This window comes from Lycorma delicatula, chromosome 8 (assembly GCF_047948215.1).
Source record: "Lycorma delicatula isolate Av1 chromosome 8, ASM4794821v1, whole genome shotgun sequence".
NCBI classification, from domain to species: Eukaryota; Metazoa; Arthropoda; class Insecta; order Hemiptera; family Fulgoridae; genus Lycorma; species Lycorma delicatula.
In genome coordinates, this window is record NC_134462.1 from 122,304,211 (window position 1) to 122,324,891 (window position 20,681).

General features: G+C 29.9%; 1 protein-coding gene and 1 long non-coding RNA gene across 2 annotated transcripts in view; both read right to left on the reverse strand.

Annotated features, from left to right (window-relative positions):
- Positions 1-20,681, reverse strand: part of Egfr (epidermal growth factor receptor) — a 644,558-nt gene that overhangs the window by 236,493 nt on the left and 387,384 nt on the right. The window lies entirely within an intron of this gene.
- The window catches only part of LOC142329393 (uncharacterized), a 216,839-nt gene that overhangs the window by 1,288 nt on the left and 194,870 nt on the right, over positions 1-20,681 (reverse strand). The gene's annotated exons all lie outside the window — the stretch shown is intronic.

Consider the following 20,681-nt stretch of genomic DNA (forward strand, 5'->3'; position numbering starts at 1 on the left):
ACCGATCTGGAACCTAACTCGAACCCGCAACTTCTAAATGAAAGTCAGAGACATTATCGATTACGTTTATACGAGAATCTTATTCGCTTTTAACTACTAAAAATTAATAAATAACACTCCTGTTAAAAAAAAAATAAAAGAACTCGCTCTTTCTTTATAGATGTCTATTAAAAGAACATTTTTCTTGTACAAACACTGAAGATGTTCTTTAACAACGGGAAATTGTCATCAAGTGACAACGGATAATGAACCTCATTAGGATTAAATATATTGGAACTAATAAATTTTTATCTTAATAAACGTTTAAAAAAACGGTAAACTTATAAAGAGAATGTCGTATAAAATGCCGTAATCGGCAAAGGACAAAAGAAACAAAAAATATTACTGTTCCAGAATTCTTCTTCTTTTTTTTTTGTTGTAAAATATACATTTTTTTAGCCTTGCCGAATAACGTTCCACAAAATCTTATTGAAGTAAATATTTACTTCGACCGATAAACTTCTAAGCCCAAAAAGCAAGGGGGCTGAATGGGACCCGTAGTTAAAATGTTTAATTAATTTTTAAGACTGAAAATCTAACTATATCCCTTTAAAAGGGATCCGTGGGAACCGTATTAAGAATTACAAGTTTTTGAATTTTTTATGATTTTCATACTTTATTTTTTTATACCGAATAGTAGTCAAGCAAGTAGATCGTATGGGACTTAAATAATTTCCGTGGCGGAGTGGTAGCGTCTCGGCCTTTCATTTGGGGGTCCCGGGCCCGAATTCCGGTCAGACACGGCATTTTCCATACGGTACAAAATTTCATTTTCATATTGCCACAAACAAACGTCTCTGAAAGCTTCTGTGGTGAATCAGTTCATCAAGCAAAAAAATCACAAAAAAAAATTTTTTTTTTTTTTTTTGTCTTCAGTCATTTGACTGGTTTGATGCAGCTCTCCAAGATTCCCTATCTAGTGCTAGTCGTTACATTTCAGTATAGCCTCTACATCCTACATCCCTAACAATTTGTTTTACATATTCCAAACGTGGCCTGCCTACACAATTTTTTCCTTCTACCTGTCCTTCCAATATTAAAGCGACTATTCCAGGATGCCTAGAATGTGGCCTATAAGTCTGTCTCTTCTAACTATATTTTTCCAAATGCTTCTTTCTTCATCTATTTGCCGCAATACCTCTTCATTTGTCACTTTATCCACCCATCTGATTTTTAACATTCTCCTATAGCACCGCATTTCAAAAGCTTCTAATCTTTTCTTCTCAGATACTCAGATCGTCCAGGTTTCACTTCTATATAAAGCGACACTCCAAACATACACTATCAAAAATCTTTTCCTGACATTTAAATTAATTTTTGATGTAAACAAATTATATTTCTTACTGAAAGCTCGTTTCGCTTGTGCTATTCGGCATTTTATATCGCTCCTGCTTCGTCCATCTTTGTTATTTCTACTACATTTCATTACTTTTGTTTTGTTCTTGTTTATTTTCATGCGATAGTTCTTGCGTAGGACTTCATGTCCTACGTAATAAATCTCTTTTATTAAATTTATTACATTTTTATAAATCTCTTTTATATTATCTATAATTATCTACAAAAAAAAGTTTTAATTTTTTTTTAACAATTAGAAATTCAATAGGTATAATTAAAAAAAAAAAGCATAATTTTATCAAGGGGTAAATCGAAGTCAAATGTTTTCATTATAAATTTTAATCTCTTTCTCAATTGAATTCTAAATACTACGTAATTAATATCATTAATATTTATTAAAAACACTATGGCGTATTTTTAAAAAAATATTCCAGATCGATTTATTAAAACATAAAAATGTTATACGCGTAAGTACATAAAATTATACCAATAATTGCAAACTCTAGCTAAGGTACTATCCTAAATTTTTAAAGTAAATTAAATCTGTCTAAAATGATAATATTTTGTCTGCTAAACCAAAAATTATTAATCTTTTTTCTTTGACGAACCACATTTACAGAAAAGTTTTAAGACGACAGGTTAAACCAGAAAAAAATTTCATAAAAATCACATTTTTATGACGGATTGAGTTTTAAATATGTTCTTTCATAAAAAATTAGTATTACTCCGAATAGGATGTATTATTTTTAGTCGGCTAAAAATACAAGCCAGTAAAAATTTTCTGAAAACTATCTGCCGGGATTCATAGTTAAGCGAATAAACTAGCGGGAGAGAATTGTTGGAAGTGGGGAACTACATACCCGACCTGTATAAACGGTCGGTGGGAAGCGGTTCCATAATTATAATCGCTAATTATTAATAGAAGTTCCGCCTATCGAGAATAGTTCTTTAAAATGTTTTGATTAATACATTGTGATTGGTGCGCAGTAACAGTTTTACACGTTATATCGTTTTGCATATCATTCCTCATCAAAAAATTCAAAGCGGTAATAAGAGAAAACTTACTAGTATATAGTTCAATTTAAATATAATATTATTCGACTCGATAAATTAACCTTAACGGTAAAATATTCTAGCTTTTTAAATCGTTCTTTCATTCTTCAACAGACAAATGAGATTTTGGAAGCAAATCCATTTTTCAGTTATTTTATTAAAAAAAATCTGGATAAAAAAAAAATACTTGTGCGATGAAGTATTAAAATCCATTTTTAAATTAAAAAAACATATTAAACCTACCGCGTCAAATTCTTCCAAGTAATTCGGTTTTATTATCGGTATTTGTAATTAACAATGTAAACAAACTTTTTTTTAGCCTCTGGAACCGGCGTTAGGTTCATCCTTCAGAGGATGAAATAAAACGGCAATTCTGTAGCGAGTGAAAATAAAATGCCTGACCGGGACTCGAACCCGGGAACCCCAGAAAAAAGACCGAGACGAAATTTACTTCTAAATTTACATAAATCTCTTTTATATTATCTATAATTATCTACATTATCTTTATTCTTTTTAAAAGATGCTCAAATATGTTAGGGTTTTAATTTTTTTTTTTTTTTTTTTTGTAATATAGTTTCATTAATTGAAAAATTAAGAAAGAAATAATAAGATATCTTCCTTGTTTTTACAACTTACATAAATTCATTGATATGAATAATATTTATACAAAGTTTTCTTTACAAAAAAAAACCCTAAAATACCATTTAAATACGAACATTTTTATTAATTTAAAAAAGTAATAATTAGTTCATAATAGAATAAAAAGGTTGAACACAAAAACGGTTAAACAACATTAAAAAGAAGCATATGCATATATAAGCTTACGAGTCGCTGAAAATTAGATTAAAAAAATCATTCTGTTTGAAAGATATCGCGTTTTAAAATTTGATTCATCATTCTCTCTCTTTTCACCGAGGCGTTACATAAATTAAAATTATAAATTATTTCACAATAGCGCATAATAAATGAAAAACTAAGATGTTATCAGGCATCTCGATAAAAAATTAATTAATAACAGATTCTACTCGTAACATGATTAAGTACATAAACAAACTAAAAAACAAATATTTAAAAGTCGTTTGATGAAGGAAGTAACTCGATCAGAGACCTTCAATTAATGTCGTGTAAAGAAGCTTATGGAAAGCGTGGAGTAAATAATTCTACTGATTATTAATCGATTCCCTTAGAAAGTTAAATATAATCCCACAACAGCAAACAAAGCAATTACTAGTGTAGTAAAGCTTCTTGATACGACGAACAATCTATATACAGGTATCTTCTAACATGTAAGACAGTATCTTCTATAATTATTAATCTACCTTGAGTGATATCTGCGTAAATAATTAAGGTTTTCAATATTTATTATTTTTACTATTATTAATATAGCCTACCGTTCACTTAAAACGTATAAATAAACAAAATTAAAATCAATCGACAAAATCTTGCTCTATTACTTCACGTATATAGTGTTTTTTAAAAAATAGTGTTTTAGAGAAATCTAATATAACACGAAATAATCGATAACGTAAATAACAATAAATAATGGAACGAAACAGATAAATTTATTTATTTATTAATTAATGCCACTTAAATCGTAATCTAAAAAGTAAACAAGACAATCTAGGCTTCTGAGATATGTAAAATTTAAAGAAAGATTTTTTAAAATTTTACGATTCAGTGAAACATCTTCTGAAGAACTGCTTTTGTGTTTTGTCGTATGTTAAAATGGCACAACATACGATGAAAAAACGGCTACTTGATATTATGCGTGCAGATCATAAGCTATTAAATTTCGGAGAAATATGAACTCTATGACCGGCCTTTTTACTTTAGGTCTTAATAAAAAAAATAATAAAACAAAAAAAGTAAAATGCCACGTGCATCGGTAAAAGTACTTTTTTTATTTTAATATAATAATAGTAGTATTTGTTCAAAATTTAATCGTGCGTTTTCAAAATCTTTTTAAATAAAAATATATGAAATTAAAATGGGAAAATTAAAAACTTAAGTTTTATTAAAAAATTATATTCCGGTTTTAAATTTTTTTTTAAATTAAAAGAATACAATTATACAATTTTTTTTTGAATTTTTTACACGAATAATATTATAATTAATTTTTTTTTATTATAACGACGCAGCAACTTTACAATCCGTTCAGAAAGATAACTGAACAAGTGAACAAGATCTATTTGAATTAACATAAAGTATTCACAGACCCAGCGGCTGGTGATTTAACGATAACAACAAAATGAAAGAAACGAAACAGAAGAGCACTCCGTATAGCCAGATCATAAAATCACCTAACTCAAACGATAAGGCAAACCAAGAATATTGTTCCTCAGCAATCTTGAAAAATCACCGATCTTGTTATCCAATAAACTGAACGCCAAGTAATTCGGATGCCGATCCAAACGATTTTGATAACGTATAACGTAGGCTGACCAGAGAGATTTCCTGCCAAACGGTTCACAACAAGATGCGGCTATTTATTATGTACCAGGGTATATTTAGCATTTTTATCGCAGTGTTTTTATCCGGTAGCGTTCAAGTATGTCAATACTGGAATCGCATGCCGTACCCCAAAATTCATTTTTCCCGTGTCCGAACGGCTTCAAAACTAATTTATAAACCAATAACTTACTTTCTGCTGAAAGCCGAGATCTCTGTTCCTCAGCCAGTATGTGTTTTTAAACTTGAGATCCAACAGTTTCCGCTTAGATTTGATATGTTTCGCCCACGTAAGTCGTCGGTCAAGATGAAAACCCACATATTTACAGTCCTGAGACCTCAGAATCGGAACACTGTAGATAGAAACAGGAGGACAGTGTTCCCTGCAAAGGGTGAACGTGACGTGCTTTGGGTTTGTTACAAAGATTTACCTAATCGAAATTAATAATGAATTGCTTATTGATATTACAACCGTAAAAACGTGAATTAATTAAACAATTTTATTTTGAAATTTTTAATAAAAATTGAACAAACAAAAAAATTTCAACACGTTCTTTTTAAGGATTTTTTTTATCGACTACGATTTAGATAATTTAAGATTATCTTGGGTTATATAAAAAAAGTCACACTATTCTGTTCATTCAAACCGTCATTATTTTTGGAAGAATTAAAAAAAATAAACAAATATTTTCAGTTTTTTATTTATTTATACCGTACTTTTTAAAACTTGCGTATCAAAAGATCAATTCGACAAATATTATATCAATATCATTTAATATTTTTCATATCAAAATTTTTCGAACCTTAAACCTCGTCTTCGAGATTTCTACTTTATTTTGAAGTTAAAAATGTAAGCAGTAATCATTAAAATATACTTACACCGAAGCATTTAGTTTCATCTGCTTTTTTTTAAATACTGATGTATTCCAAGCTCTGAGTAGGTGGGTGAATTTCTATCGGTGGTAATATTTTATTATAACTGTCTTGTGTAGCTACTAGTAACGAAATTAAATAATTTAGTTAGACAACGACTGAAATTCACTGATGCGTACATGCCGCTAATAAAAAGTTGATTTTTTGTAATACAAGCATTATCATTACTGGTAATACTATACAAATTTATTACCTTGTCCGTTTCCTTCATACTACAACTACTTATAGCGGCCATTACACATCAAAACTTCTAGAAACCTCTAAACAAAAATATACAATGACATACTCATTCGAGCAGTAAATGAAGATGCCCACATCGCCCCGCAACATCCTTAAAGATTGGCAGAAGAAAAAGCAGCGAATGAAATCAAATAAAAAATTATTCACTTATCACATTTATTCTCAAAAAGGAAACAAACCCACTTTTATTTAAAAATAATACAAATATATAAATATTTAACATTACTATAAATATCGTGGTCTTTTGTTTAGACGACTTTTAATTTGGAAAACACATTTAAGGAACAAACAGAAGCGGTTAAACCGTAAAGTTTATTAGTTATTCAAAAACAAAAAAACTTAAATCATAAAAACGTTTATATACTTCAAACATTTAAGTTAAAAATATGTAGAATTTTCACAAACTCATTCTGACGTGCCCTACATTATAATATAAAGAGACACATTCTTTCATAATAAATTAAGAAATTAAATACTTCAACACTACATAAGGAAACAAAAACTTCATGAAAATTCAACAGAAATTTGCTGATACTGTAAATGTACAAGAATACCTATTTTAAAAATAATAACCTTGTTCTAATTTAAACTGCATCGTAATACGGCACGAAGTAACAAATGAATCCCGAAGAAATTTAACAAACCTATCAAAAAATAAAAATAGATTCTTTTTTTCAAAACAAAAATAATTTGAAAACTTTGTTTATTGCATCAGGAATAGTTGTATTCCTGAGGTAACAGAAACGAATACAAGATGTATTTGTCAAGAGAGACCGATGAAAAATGTTGAAAAACAACATAACGTTAACTTCTATATTAATAAATCAACCAAAGTACGTATTTATTGTTCTACTTGTGTAGAAGAAGAAGATAAAAAATATACACACAAATATATATATATATATATTATATGTGAAATAGATTAATTATTTTGAATTTTTATTGTTAACGAATGGAATTTATTTTTACTTATTTGTAATATATAGGTGTGTCACGAATTTCTGCCGGGATTTTCATAACCTATTCTACTCGTGAAAACAATTGATAAAGTTCATACAAACCATGTCCCAAAATGCTTCGTATGCGAGTTACGGCCTGTAAAGATTTCGCTCGGATTTCAGCTACCCCAGTGAAATGAGGTGGTACTTGAAAATTGTAGGACGTTAATTAAGGAGCAGAATTAGTAATTTCTTATATTTTGGACCTGAAAAGTTGAATAAAATAGGTCCCAGAATCGTATCTGAAGTAGTTTTTGAGAAATACGGGATAAAAACCCCTGGTTTTTATGTTCGACGTACAATAGCTTTGTTAAACGAGTGATAAACACGTAAAACATTTAAACAAAACTTGTAAAGAATTTCATTCCGAACAAAATTGTGTAAGATAAGTTGAATAAAACAAAGAAAATTTAGAAATATTCGAATTTAATTTAGAGTACACTAGACCGGTGCAAAAATGTTCAAAGATATAAAGGTCTTCAGATCAGGCGATCATAGTGGCCTGGAATGTGGACCTCCACGACCGATCCATTTCTCAGAAAAATGACTTCGGTGAGCAAACGGCACAAGAGAAGTAGGGAGACGCGCCATCGTGCTGATAGTCATTAATTGAGATTTTACGTCTCAACGCTAGTGGAACATCTTCAAGCAGCTGCGGCAATTTTTCTTGAAGAAAGTGCCAGTATACTTCAGCATTTAAGCGGCCAGGTATTATGAACGGTCCAAACAGCTGATTGTGAAGAAGGATGCACCATACATTGACGCTAAATCGGAGTTGAAAATTGTCTTCCACAGTTTCATGAGGATTTACTTCCGCACATGTATGCTCACTGTGTAAGCTGTTGGCCATCTCGAGTGAAATTTGCCTCGTCGGTAAATAAAACATACTTGTAGAGTTGTCAATTAATATTTCACAAGTTGCAGAACTCCAAGCGAAGCGGACAATCTTCTGGGTGTAGATGCTGAACTGGCTGTTTACGATAAGGATAAAACTTGTTTTATGTGTCCTCCAAACCATCGAATGCGTCATTCCGATCCGCTTTGAAAGACAGTACACGACGTCTTTTACAGTTCAGCGCAGTCCAGGCGTCAGTAGATGCCTGGACTGCGCTAACTGTATCAATAATAATTGAATGAATGAATAAACCTATATTTCCCTTGTACAAAATATGACATAAAAATAAGAATTACAATATATACAATTAGGAAACATAATACCAGCAAAGGATATCCCCGGTGCGCAGCCACGAGCCACTTAATATAATATTTCTAAAAAGGAAATATATAAATTATAATTATTTTTAAAATAAATAGTAGTAACTAAATTTTCTACATAAATAAATGAAAGTTCTTATAAACAAAAAAAATTAATCGTTAAAGTCTTAGAAAAGCGACGAAAGAATAAAAAAAATTGAACATAAATAAACACACGAACCCGTGCTTTAAAATTCAACATTCTAGATTTAATTTTTAAACATGGTTACCACTGATACGTTAATAAATTATTAAAAAAGTGAAAATCCACTGAAATAATATCAGTATTAGTATATTGATGATAACTAGATAAACAGTCACGACTGCTTAATCATTTTAAATTTTAACTTTATTTTATAATGTTATAAAGTAACAGTGTTCTCCTGACGGTGGTCTAAGGACTGAAAGACCTAGAGAAACAGATTTAATTTGCGGGTAACGTGAATTTTCACTTTTTTAATCATCTTTAACAATTCTAGATTTAGTAAAATCAAGGAGATACAAGAATATGAAGATGATGTCAATAATATTTATATTGTTGTACACTTTTACGCTTAGCATGTTGTGTAAATTGGAATAAATTGACTTGTTATAACTGTTATGTTAACACTATTTTGTAATATATAAAATAATCTTAGTATTAATATTATGACTATAATTATAAATTTACTCTTAGAAAGTTTGCCTTCCTTAGTTCTGATTAGCTCCGTTAATACGATTTTATATAAAAAACCAAAATCTTATTAAGATCGAATTAGAAGATTAATTAATTACGCATCTTTTAGACAGGATGGCAAAAACATGTTTAGAATAGTAATTATTTGTCATAATCCACCCATCTATTTCTTTCAGGTAGTAAGTAGCCAATCGCCGGTTCAGTAATCCATCCCAACTCTTCAACAAATGTTCGAATTTAATATTATTAGTAAAGAAATAAATTTGTATTTTCAACTAACATTTCATAAAAATAAGATAAAAATTGAAAATTAATTTCATAGATGAAAAAAATTGACGCTATTTTAAAGGTAAATTAATTCCATCGAGATTGAAGCACGTATCGATGAGAATTTTTAATGCTGATTTATTAATTAAAACCTTTTAGATGCAATACCGTGTTGTAATAATTGATATAAAGATAATTTTTAAAAAAAGGTTAAACTATGAACATTTTTAATTTAGCATTTCCCGAAAATCATAATCGGCTGATGTAGTCTTCCTGACGGAAATGTACATCTTTCTCTTTAAGTGTAAGTGTGTAGGTTTTCTTCTGAACAGAGTATAAAATCATTAACCTTAAATTATCTCTTCTAGTTTATACTGGATCGCAACATCGCACGAAATGGCAAATGAATTAGGAAGAAATTTGGTAAACATTTCATTTTTTATGAAAAAAGTTAAAATAAATAAATACTTTATTCAAATCACAAGTAATTACAAATTCTGTTTGTTACTTCAGGAATAGTTGTATTCCAGAAAAAAAGGAACTTCTGCAGCATTTGTCAAGACATCGAGGAAAATGTTGAAAAAACCACATAATAAAATAAGGAATTAATGTATAAAACAAAAGTTCTAATTCGTATTAATACATATATTAATAATGCAAACGTATGAATAATAACAATGTATAATATCGATAAATGTATAAAAAAAAACCAGTAGTGTTAATTAAAAAATATATGAGAATGTGTTTAAGTAAACCTAGAAGTTAATGATTATGCAGAAAAATTCACGTTTATTTAATTAGTACGAGTATTAATTTAAAAAAAAAAGTCAACGTATTGTTTTCGTAAATGGAATTCTTGTAAATTAATTTTAAAATAATCGGTTGCAGATTCTTTTACATTTTAAGGTACTTTATTAAAAACATATCCAGGTATTTCTTTTTAACTCGTACACCAAATTATTATGTTGAAAAAATTACGTAACATTTTATTACATAAATTACTTTGTGCAATAATACATTCATAAATATTTACGTAAGATTATGTTAGAAGTTTTTATTTCCTTAACACCGGACAACATGATACAAAATAAATATATATATCAAATAAAGAACTGACAGACCATTAAGTGTCCTAAAAGACGGGTAAAATATATATGGTATAGAGTTAGAAAAGTAGGTATCATCAAGATAGGCATACCTTCTGGACACACTGATTAAACATGGAGTGTATTATCCGAGTTATTATTTTTTTCTTCAAATGCTAAGGTAAATGTTTGGTCTCCTTAACTGAAAAGTTAAGGAGACCAAACATTCCTCCTCTATGAATCATGAGACCTTGCCGTTGGTGAGGGGGCTTGAGTGCTCAGGGATACAGAGTAGCTGGACCGAAGGTGCAACCATATCGGAGAGGTATCTGTTGAGAGCCAGACTAAGGAATGATTCCTGAAAGAGGGCAGCAGCTCTTTCAGTAGTTGTTAGGGGCGTAAGTCACAATGACTTAAACGGCCATATCAACATCATTCAGTCCTCTGAGTACTGCGCAGCTGAAAGCAATGGAAAACTACAGCTGTTTTTTTTTCCAAGAAAATGTGGCTCTGCATTTTCAAAAGCAATAATGGAGGCGCCTTCCTTGGTAAAATATTCCGGAGATGGACCACTGAATGTGAAAATAGGAGGAGAAAAGATTATGGAGGTAGAAGAATTTTGTTATTTGGGAAGTAGAATTACTAAAGATGGACGAAGCAGGAGCGATATAAAATGCCGAATAGCACAAGCTAAACGAGGAAAAGATTTTTGAAAGTGTATGTTTGGAGTGTCGCTTTATATGGAAGTGAAACTTGGACAATCGGAGTATCTGAGAAGAAAAGGTTAGAAGCTTTTGAAATGTGGTGCTATAGGAGAATGTTAAAAATCAGATGGGTGGATAAAGTGACAAATGAGGAGGTATTGCGGCAAATAGATGAAGAAAGAAGCATTTGGAAAAATATAGTTAAAAGAAGAGACAGACTTATAGGCCACATACTAAGGCATCCTGGAATAGTCGCTTTAATTTTGGAAGGACAGGTAGAAGGGAAAAATTGTGTAGGCAGGCCACGTTTGGAATATGTAAAACAAATTGTTAGGGATGTAGGATGTAGAGGGTATACTGAAATGAAACGACTAGCACTAGATAGGGAATCTTGGAGAGCTGCATCAAACCAGTCAAATGACTGAAGACAAAAAAAAAAAAAAACTGAAAAGTATTATTTAATCGGCATAATAATAATAAAATTAAATTTGATCTTATAGACTAATCTAGTTCAAAAAATGTTAAGACATTAACTCACTTTGAACTAAATATTTTCACGTCCAATCTAACATTACTAAAATACTAACTAAATGTGTTAGTTATTTCTCATTTGTAAAAGACCGTGTAGAGTATGTGTATATATGCAGACCGACTCAGGGGGAAAGGAAAATAATTTGGGAGCCGATTCTAGAGTTTGAAATAAGGAAAAATGTTCATACAAACTTACGTCCGAAAATGTTTTGTTATTGAGTTACGGCTGGCGAAAAATTTCGACCGGATTTCAGTTCCCGGTGAAATGAGATCATAGTGAAATCTTTAAGACGTTATGTAAGGGGTAAACTTTATGATTTCTTAAGTTTTGACCTAAAGAATCGAGAACTGATCTCCCGTAGTTTTCATGATATCAAACATAAAACAATAAATTCGATGACGAAGACACGGTTTCTTAGGTTTAAAGTACTATAAATTTTTTTAAATTAGAAATTTTTAAGGACTGTAAGACATTTAACGTTTAAAAATTCCAGGTATTTGCTCCCCGTAACACGTTGTTCTAGTATGAAAAGGCCTACTTTTTGTACGTAGGCCCTTTGACATCCAATTATAAGCTTTCCGTTAAGAGCTTTAATATAGCATTTAAACAATCTCCGTTTGTTTAATACGGATTCTTATTAACATCAATTTAAAAACTAAAAAGATTTACTAATTCAATCGCTGAAGTAAAATGATGTATTATAATGCTATTACCATTAGTCGGTAATAAATTGAAATTTTTGGTTATATCTGTACGTTGAAGTAAAACAAATACGGCATCACTTCTGTACAATAAGTTTTTTTAATAATTTAAATTAAACGTATTATTTCTTTAAGCCAAATTTCTTCTTTTTTTCTTTTTCTTGATTAAAAGAAGTATAAAGCGAAAAGAACTTAAAATTAATCTCTAGTAAGATATTATTTGCTAAACATAAACGATTTACATTGCTAGATCAGAACAAAACATGTTTTGCATTTAACATATACGTATTAACGCATTTAACATATACATATTGCCGCATCAGCTTGATACTTGTCCGTGGGATTGGAAATGTAATTTTGTAGCGTATTGAAAATGCCGTGCCTGACAGCGGTTCGAACCTGCGAACTCTGGATGAAAGGCCAGGAGCTACCACTCCGCCACGGAAATTATTACAATACTTTATGTTTTCTGAAGTACGGGAACACTTCCTAAATTTTGACAAAAATTATTCAACGAAAACAGAAAATTTCACTTGCTTAGTATAATTAAGTCGCTACCCGCATGTTTAGTAAGACTACAGTCACTCAGTTCATTCGACATGCACTGCATGAATTTTCACACACTGTGGGATTTTATTTGTACAAACGAAAGTCAAGTTTAATAACATACTAGCATTGTGCGATCAGTCTATGACTTTGGATTTCCCTGTCGAATAGTCCTTAGAATTTAAGGGAGCGCCGAACAATGATCAAAATACAAGTTTCCTTTAATAACTGATCGTTCACGGTATCAAAAATTAAAAAAACATACTATTAGCTAAATTTTGCACACATAATGAATTTAATGTAACGTATTGTCGTTAACATTAAAAATATTGAAATCATTCGTTCAAATGGGTACTAGTATTTAAAAGCACCATCATCGTATCTAGCTAGCAAGTAATAAAATCTCATAGAATAGCATAAACGGTTATGTAAATTTAACCACAATATAAATAATAAACCGATATAAATCCGAACGTATAAAACTTTAATTATAAGACGATAGTCTACACCAATTAATTTTTTTTTTTACAAATTATTTTAGTAAAATTACAAAGGATGAACGAAGAAAGATCATAAAAGCAGATTAGTAAAGGTATTATCACTTAAAAATAAAACTGCTTGTAACAAATATAAATTTAAGAATTAAGAAAGAAATAATCTAAAATATTTATTAGACGTTTAGCGTTTTATAAAATAATACGTTTGATGAATAAAAAAATCTGAATGCAGAACGACGAAATTTAATTCTGAAATGTAATCTGCCAAAAAAAAATTAAATGGACAGATATATAACGATATATATATACAAACACAAAAACAGAAATTTGTGCTAGATTATAAAAAAAAAACCATCTTCAGTTAAAATACCAAAATAAGGCGAGATATGAAAGATAGATTAAATTAGTGGGAAAATTGTTTCTATAGAAACGCACGTGAAATTACAAGTACTTCCGTTAACACTTATTACCGTTTATTAATCGTTAATAATTAATTCCACATCCTTGTATATATCCGAAGATGTTAATTTTCTGAAATACAGATTCAATGACGTAATCGTTTGTGTATAATAATTATTCACAATAAATCAGATAATACGTACTAAATATCCGATTTATAAATTTATGAAGGACGATGGAGGATATACAATGCAATAAAAAGATCGGTTTAAAAGAGAAAAGAATAAAAATACCATCAAACCGTTCAAACGATTGACACAAAAATCTCAAATATCATTTTGATCGGAAAATTTCAAAGAACGTTTTACTTCCTTGTACAAATTTCAGGAAGTATTGTGATCGCGAATATTTCGGTTTCCACATTTCAACGGATATATCCATTTTGACCATCCCTGAATCCATTTTGACTAGACCAAAATCCAAAAATTTGGATTTTGGACTTTTTCTTAACCGCACTGATAAGCCTTCATCGAGAACTTTTCAACGATATATCATAAGCGGTACTTATTTTCACCGGTTCCAAAGTTATAGCTTAATAAAATTATAATTAATAAAATATTTAGATCTTACAAGGGGAAGGCACATAGGTTCAAATCGGACTTCATCTTTTTTTAAACTATCTTTTTAATTTAAATATATCGATTTATTAATAATTATTAATCTCTGATTGTACGATAAATTGTATTACGATAAATAATAATTCAATAATAACAATAAAAAAAACATGAAAAATTATCGGAAGTTATTAATAAAAAAAAAATTACGCTAAACATTCCGTTTAAAATTTCAAGTCTTTTCAACCGTTAATGTTTGATTAGTGTTGCTTAGTATTTACTGTAACAGTAAATAATAGCATTGTAAGTAGTACAACAGATATAAATTAAGAATGTTGCATGCACACGCAAACCGAAAAGAAAAATTATATAAAGAAAATAAATAGTAATATTATACTTTAATATAAGATTCTATTCCAAAACAAAACAGTTAACTCTAGAAAAACGTTATAAAAATTTTAAAACGATATTATATTTGTTGTTTAACGTTTACCTTATTAAGATTAAAACATATTCCCTAAAGGAGAAGCTTAAGACCAATGAGGATAAGTTTGTGAATTTAATCTTTACTAGGAGACAAATATGTCCAACTTTAACACAAAAACACAAAAATATTTCCAAGTTAGAAGAAATGAAGTACTAATTCATCCGTGTGCGTAAAAATATAGATGAATTAAAAAAAGGAAATTAATATGAAATTAAATTACGTCAGCTGTTTTGACTGGTTGGATTATAAATCGCTATTATCCTTATAAAACATAATTTTAAGTTACTGTAAAGGATATACACGATATGCTTTAAGGAACGGCCGACGGAATAAATCTATTTAAATACTTTAACTTATTCAGTTAAAATATTTGAGAAAATACCTGTTCACCGTAACGCATCGCAAACGAATTTATACATAATAACCTAATAAGCTTAACGATAGAAGAAGAAAAACTACCCCCTATGAAGCGGCAAATACTTCAAAATCTAGAAATATCTTTCAGAAATCAACCTCGTAGAAAACAACCAAAACAGTCAAAGATTTATTTGGAGTTAACCATCATACTTAAGCGATTAAATACGTACGATTGTGAAGAACACTAATAAGTGTTATCTTCGATTAAAATTAATCGGTTAAGATATTTATTTAAAGCTTTCAAAATATTATTTCTATTAAAAATAAATAAACCTTTTAATATTTTTAATATTACGTACTTTATTACGTTTTGATATTAATTTAAATACGAAGGCTATACAAGAAGTAACGATACAACAGCTGCAGTTTGAAAAGAGCTTTTGAAACTACTCTTACATTTAATGCTCATTTTCAAAATTGCCTTTGAGTGCAACACACGGCTTGCAGGACCCGATCCACTTTCATAGCAAGAAATCCAGACCATCTTTCGAAAGCACCGCATCTTGGCTTTTCCAACCTCTAGAGTAGACTCAAATTTTAGCCCTTTCAGATACTTCCTGGTTGTTCTGGAAATAACCAGAAATCGCACGGAGCTAGATCTGCAATACACGGTGGGTGAAAATCCGTTTGAATTTATTTTTCCAATTACAACTTCGGACACTATCTGAGCGGCATAAAGGTGCGCATTATCGTGTTGCGACAGAAGTTCTTCGAATTTTTCCAGGACGTTTTTTTATTTTTTAAGTGAATCAGCATTATATTCAGAACAATGATGCACTAGAGAGCATTTAAGGTCGTTCCTGAAGGTACCTTACTGTCGGTAAATGGATCCTCTTCTTCTTCTCTTTCATAAGCTTAAGGTAAAAGCCTAAAAGGTCTTTTCATCGGCCGTTCCAGGCGGATGAACCCTTTGAACTATCCTTTCTTCTACTCTTTGAACTACACTTCTCGCTTCCCGACGATATGCAACGCGTTTCATGTGCATCCGCTTGCTCAGAATATTATGTGAACTGTTTTTTGAGGTGAACTGCTACACAGATGTGTAGTAGTTCCCCCAACTGCTGCCGCACACCGATACGACTTTCTTAAATGACGTTCGTTCGAGGAGTGTTCGCTATGCTCACCATAACGCGTCGTCGATCAACGTGTTCGGTCGACCCGCTCTCGCCATAACTTCTCTACTCTCTCTCGTCCAGCCAAAAATGCCGAACGCCAACGAAAACCTGTTGCATGTGACACACGCTCTTTATAGAATGATTCTTTCATTTCGTACTATTCGGAAGCTGATTTTTTTTTAAACGGACACAAAATTGAATCGCGTAATGTTGATCGATATTTTTTCTACGGTAGACGATCACTCGACACACTTTACGTGAACGATCACTGATACTCATCGATTACAACAATAGACTAGAAATCGATGTAGGAAGTAGACAACAGATCTGTATACTTGTACGCTTGCAGGACGCAAGCGCTTTAAATTTCCTTGCGAAAATCAGTCTCATTACTTTTTAAATCGCCTTTGTAAATAAACGGCTATGTTAAACGGTAACTGAAATAAGTTGAAAAAATGCACTCAAAAACGTTTAAAAAAAATTCTACATAAAACCCAAACCTCGATAGTTATCGATAAATACTGAGAAATAAATAAATAAAAAATAAAAGATAATTAAAAGCGTACAATATCACGAAGAATATCTATAACAAGAAATCCCTTTCGTGGAACACCAAACTAAGACGCTACCAAACGGTAGTTAGAGCAGAAGTACTATATGCGGCAGAAACGCTGAAACTACATAAAGTACAGGACGTAGAGAGAATAGAGAGAAGAATCTTACGGAAAATATTAGGCCCGAAAAACAACACGGGACTAGATTATAAACAAAGATCAAACCGAGAGCTATATTCCAAAATAGAAGAAATAACAGATGTAGTCAGAAAAAGAAGGCTGCAATTCTATGGACACATATACAGAATGGAGAACACCAGATTAACAAAACAGATCTTCACCCTACTAAACACTCACAAGAACAAGATAACCTGGCTTAAAGAAATAGACGATGACCTAGTAAACGATTCAATAGACTCAGACATTTTAAAGGACAGAGCAACATTCAGAAAAACAATACAAGAATTAGAGTTTTAGGAGAGGAAAAAACTCACTTGTAGAAGAGGGAGAAAATAGACTCAAGAAGACAAAGAACATCACTCTAGAAAAATGAAAGAAGCATGGGCTAAAAAATTGATTAAGCGTGCGCTCTAAATGGGCTATTCGAAAAGAAAAAAAAAAAGATAATTAAAAAATGTTATTTGAAAAATAACCTAGTAGTTTTAGCAAGTTTTAGAATCATGATAAAATTGTTCATAATAATATAAACAACCGATGTAGACTTAGGAATCCAAAAAGTTAAAATTTAAGTATTATATTTAAGTATTCTTAAGAACTAAGAATTCTAGTTTATTATATTAGACTGAAACATTCAATTTAAATAAAATTTTAGGTCGCTGTGGGTAATCTGAATCGGATGTTTTTACTCGTACTTGTACTTTTATTTTTATTCTAAAATTTTCATTTAACTCGTTTAATACTCGTTTAATAGTGTTTCTATGTAATTATTGTTTATTTACAATTAATAAATATTATTTTATTATTAATTAATATTATTTTTTGTTACTTTTTCATTTTTATTTCTGCTTTTTTCATTAATTATTGTTTTTCTTTACGTACACTTTATTCTGTAGTATCTATTGATGATGACCGATAACAATCGAAATGGACGTCAAGTTCAAATTTTAAGTAAAAATTTTGTAAATGCTTTTTGAGCTTAATCTTTTTTCCAACTTAATATAATTAGAAATTACTAATAAAATCACATCGGCTATTTTAACGTAATTACTTCTAATATATACTAACATAAAGCGTACAAGATAATGAAAAATTACGAAAGTTTTGTCGGACGGTACTAAAAAAGAGTTTATTCTATTAAAGAATGAAGCTTTAACAAAATACTTTAAATACGATCTGTCAGATCAGAAATCGAATTTTATAACAATTAATCTAGAATACATATAATAATTTTTTACATCGCCGTCACCACTATACCAAACTACAAGTCATAAAGCCTAAAAAATTTAACTAGACTTTTCGGAAAGCCAAACTTCATTTGAACTAATTTTAGATTTAAATAAATTTTTCTACGTTAATAAAAATGCAATCGTTTTATAAAAAACAATAATTAGTCTATATAAAAAAGAAATTTAATTCTGTAATAAATCTGTATAAATGAAATAAGAACCGATAAAAAATGAAAAAAGGCAGAGGAAATAATAAGAAGCCACAATAAACCGTGAGAAACGTATTTATAGGGAAAGATAAGATGAAATAAACAACCAACATGGAAACACACTACACTTAGGTATTTATATATACATATATATGTAGATAATATTTGTGTGTACGCGCACGCGCATGCATACACACCCGCACGCGCGGTATTTATATACCGTATTTACGCTTAACTTGTCTGCTATTTGACTACGATGAACGTGTGCAAACAAATTGTACATATACATAACGCACACAAATATCTTCATAACTATAAGATATTCAGACCTTCATGGTGAATGTTTAGTTTGTTTGCATTAGTTACATAAAGATAGTAAAGAACGCGCTAGTGATGATGGATGATGGAATTATGGGTGTGGACAAACAAGAAGTCTCTCACCAAAAATACAGAAGATTTCTTTGTGCGTGTGTGTGTGTGTGTGTGTGTGTGTGTGTGTGTGTGTATATATATATATATATTGAAACAGTAATATTATTTATCTGTGTACCTGAATACTGAACCCTGATAACAGATAAGCTTAACTAACTGAGCTGTGACCCCGAGAACGTTTAACATTTAACTTACTCCTTCTATCATTCTAATTTTCTCTCTCACACTTATTACCATTACGACCCTGGTCTTTTTTATATTTGTATCCGGATGTAACAATTTTACATATGAATCAAATCTTAGTTCAAAAAAATAATACCTTCCGTTACCATTTTTTAACGTTAATAAATACGTGTACAAGCATAAACGATACGAATTTAAAACTAACTACCATTTAACGTATGAAAAATCAACGGCGTTTAAGTTCATTTCAAGTAATGACAGAATTTAGAAGGATTTTAGAAATTCCTCTTCCGATGTGTTTTCAGTTTTCACATCTTTCTTTTTTTCTTTGATTATAAGAAATAAAACTATCTCCATATCGTCACCGGTTTGATGGTATTAACGTCAGATATATAATCTTTTAACGTCGACATTTACTACATCTTCCATCCTCAATATACTTCAATGTTTGCCTTCTTCTTTAGTTTTTACTATCTACACGCCTTCTATAATCAAATTAACTAAACCTAGACCTCTTAAAACGTGGCTTTTTTTTGTTTGTTTTTATTAAAACGCGGCTTATCAACGTAATTCATCACTTTACAAGATTCTGCCGCTAATTCCTCTTCTCTCCTATTCGTTTTCAGACCGAATCGTTTCGAATTTTATCGACTAACCTAAATTTCAATATCCTTCGGTAACACTAAATTTCAAAGGCTTCATTTCTTTCTTTTCTGAAATTAGTATTTCAAATTTAAATTAAATATAAAGAATTTTTTTAATTAATATAAAATTTTTTAAATTAATATTTAATATATTTAGCACTGCTAATACGTCGTCTTTTACACAGTAATATATAACAAGTCAAGAAAAACTAAAAACGAATTTACTGAACGACACGGTATCTCCAGTAAGAGACAAATTATATTTGAATATGCAATAATAATAATAATAATAAGAAACAGTAAACAAATACTAACGAAAAAGTAATAATGTTTTACATATTAAAACAGTAATAAAATATTAAACAAAAATTTAATTATTCATAATAGAATGGAAAAACGTATAAAATCTATAAAGAACTTTTACCTATAGAACAATAAAGAAGCACTACATTCAGAAAGGATTTTGACAGTACAACCAAATATAAATTTTAGTAAAAATAAACAATATCTTATGCAATTTAATTAATAGGTGTCACTCAAAACACCTCCGACTTCCCGATACTCTATCTTTATCAATTTTAAAAAAAATCTCTTGTGAAAGTTATCCAATAATTTTTTAACGCGATTTGCTAAAACGCATTCCCAGCAATGAAAAAAAAAATCCGGTAATTAAATAAACCTAAAGTTAAAGAATTAAAAAAAAAAAAAATAGATGTATTTCACTTTCTAATAAATTTTTATTAAAAACTCTATTTCGATTAATTTTTATATCTTGAAATTTAACTAAAATGCACCTTTATCCGATATAACATTAAAAAAATAATAAACAAAGCACTTGTACAACATTTTAACAAACTTCCAAAAAAAAAGGTATTATATTTTTTTTCTTTTCATTTAATTCGTTAAATGTTTT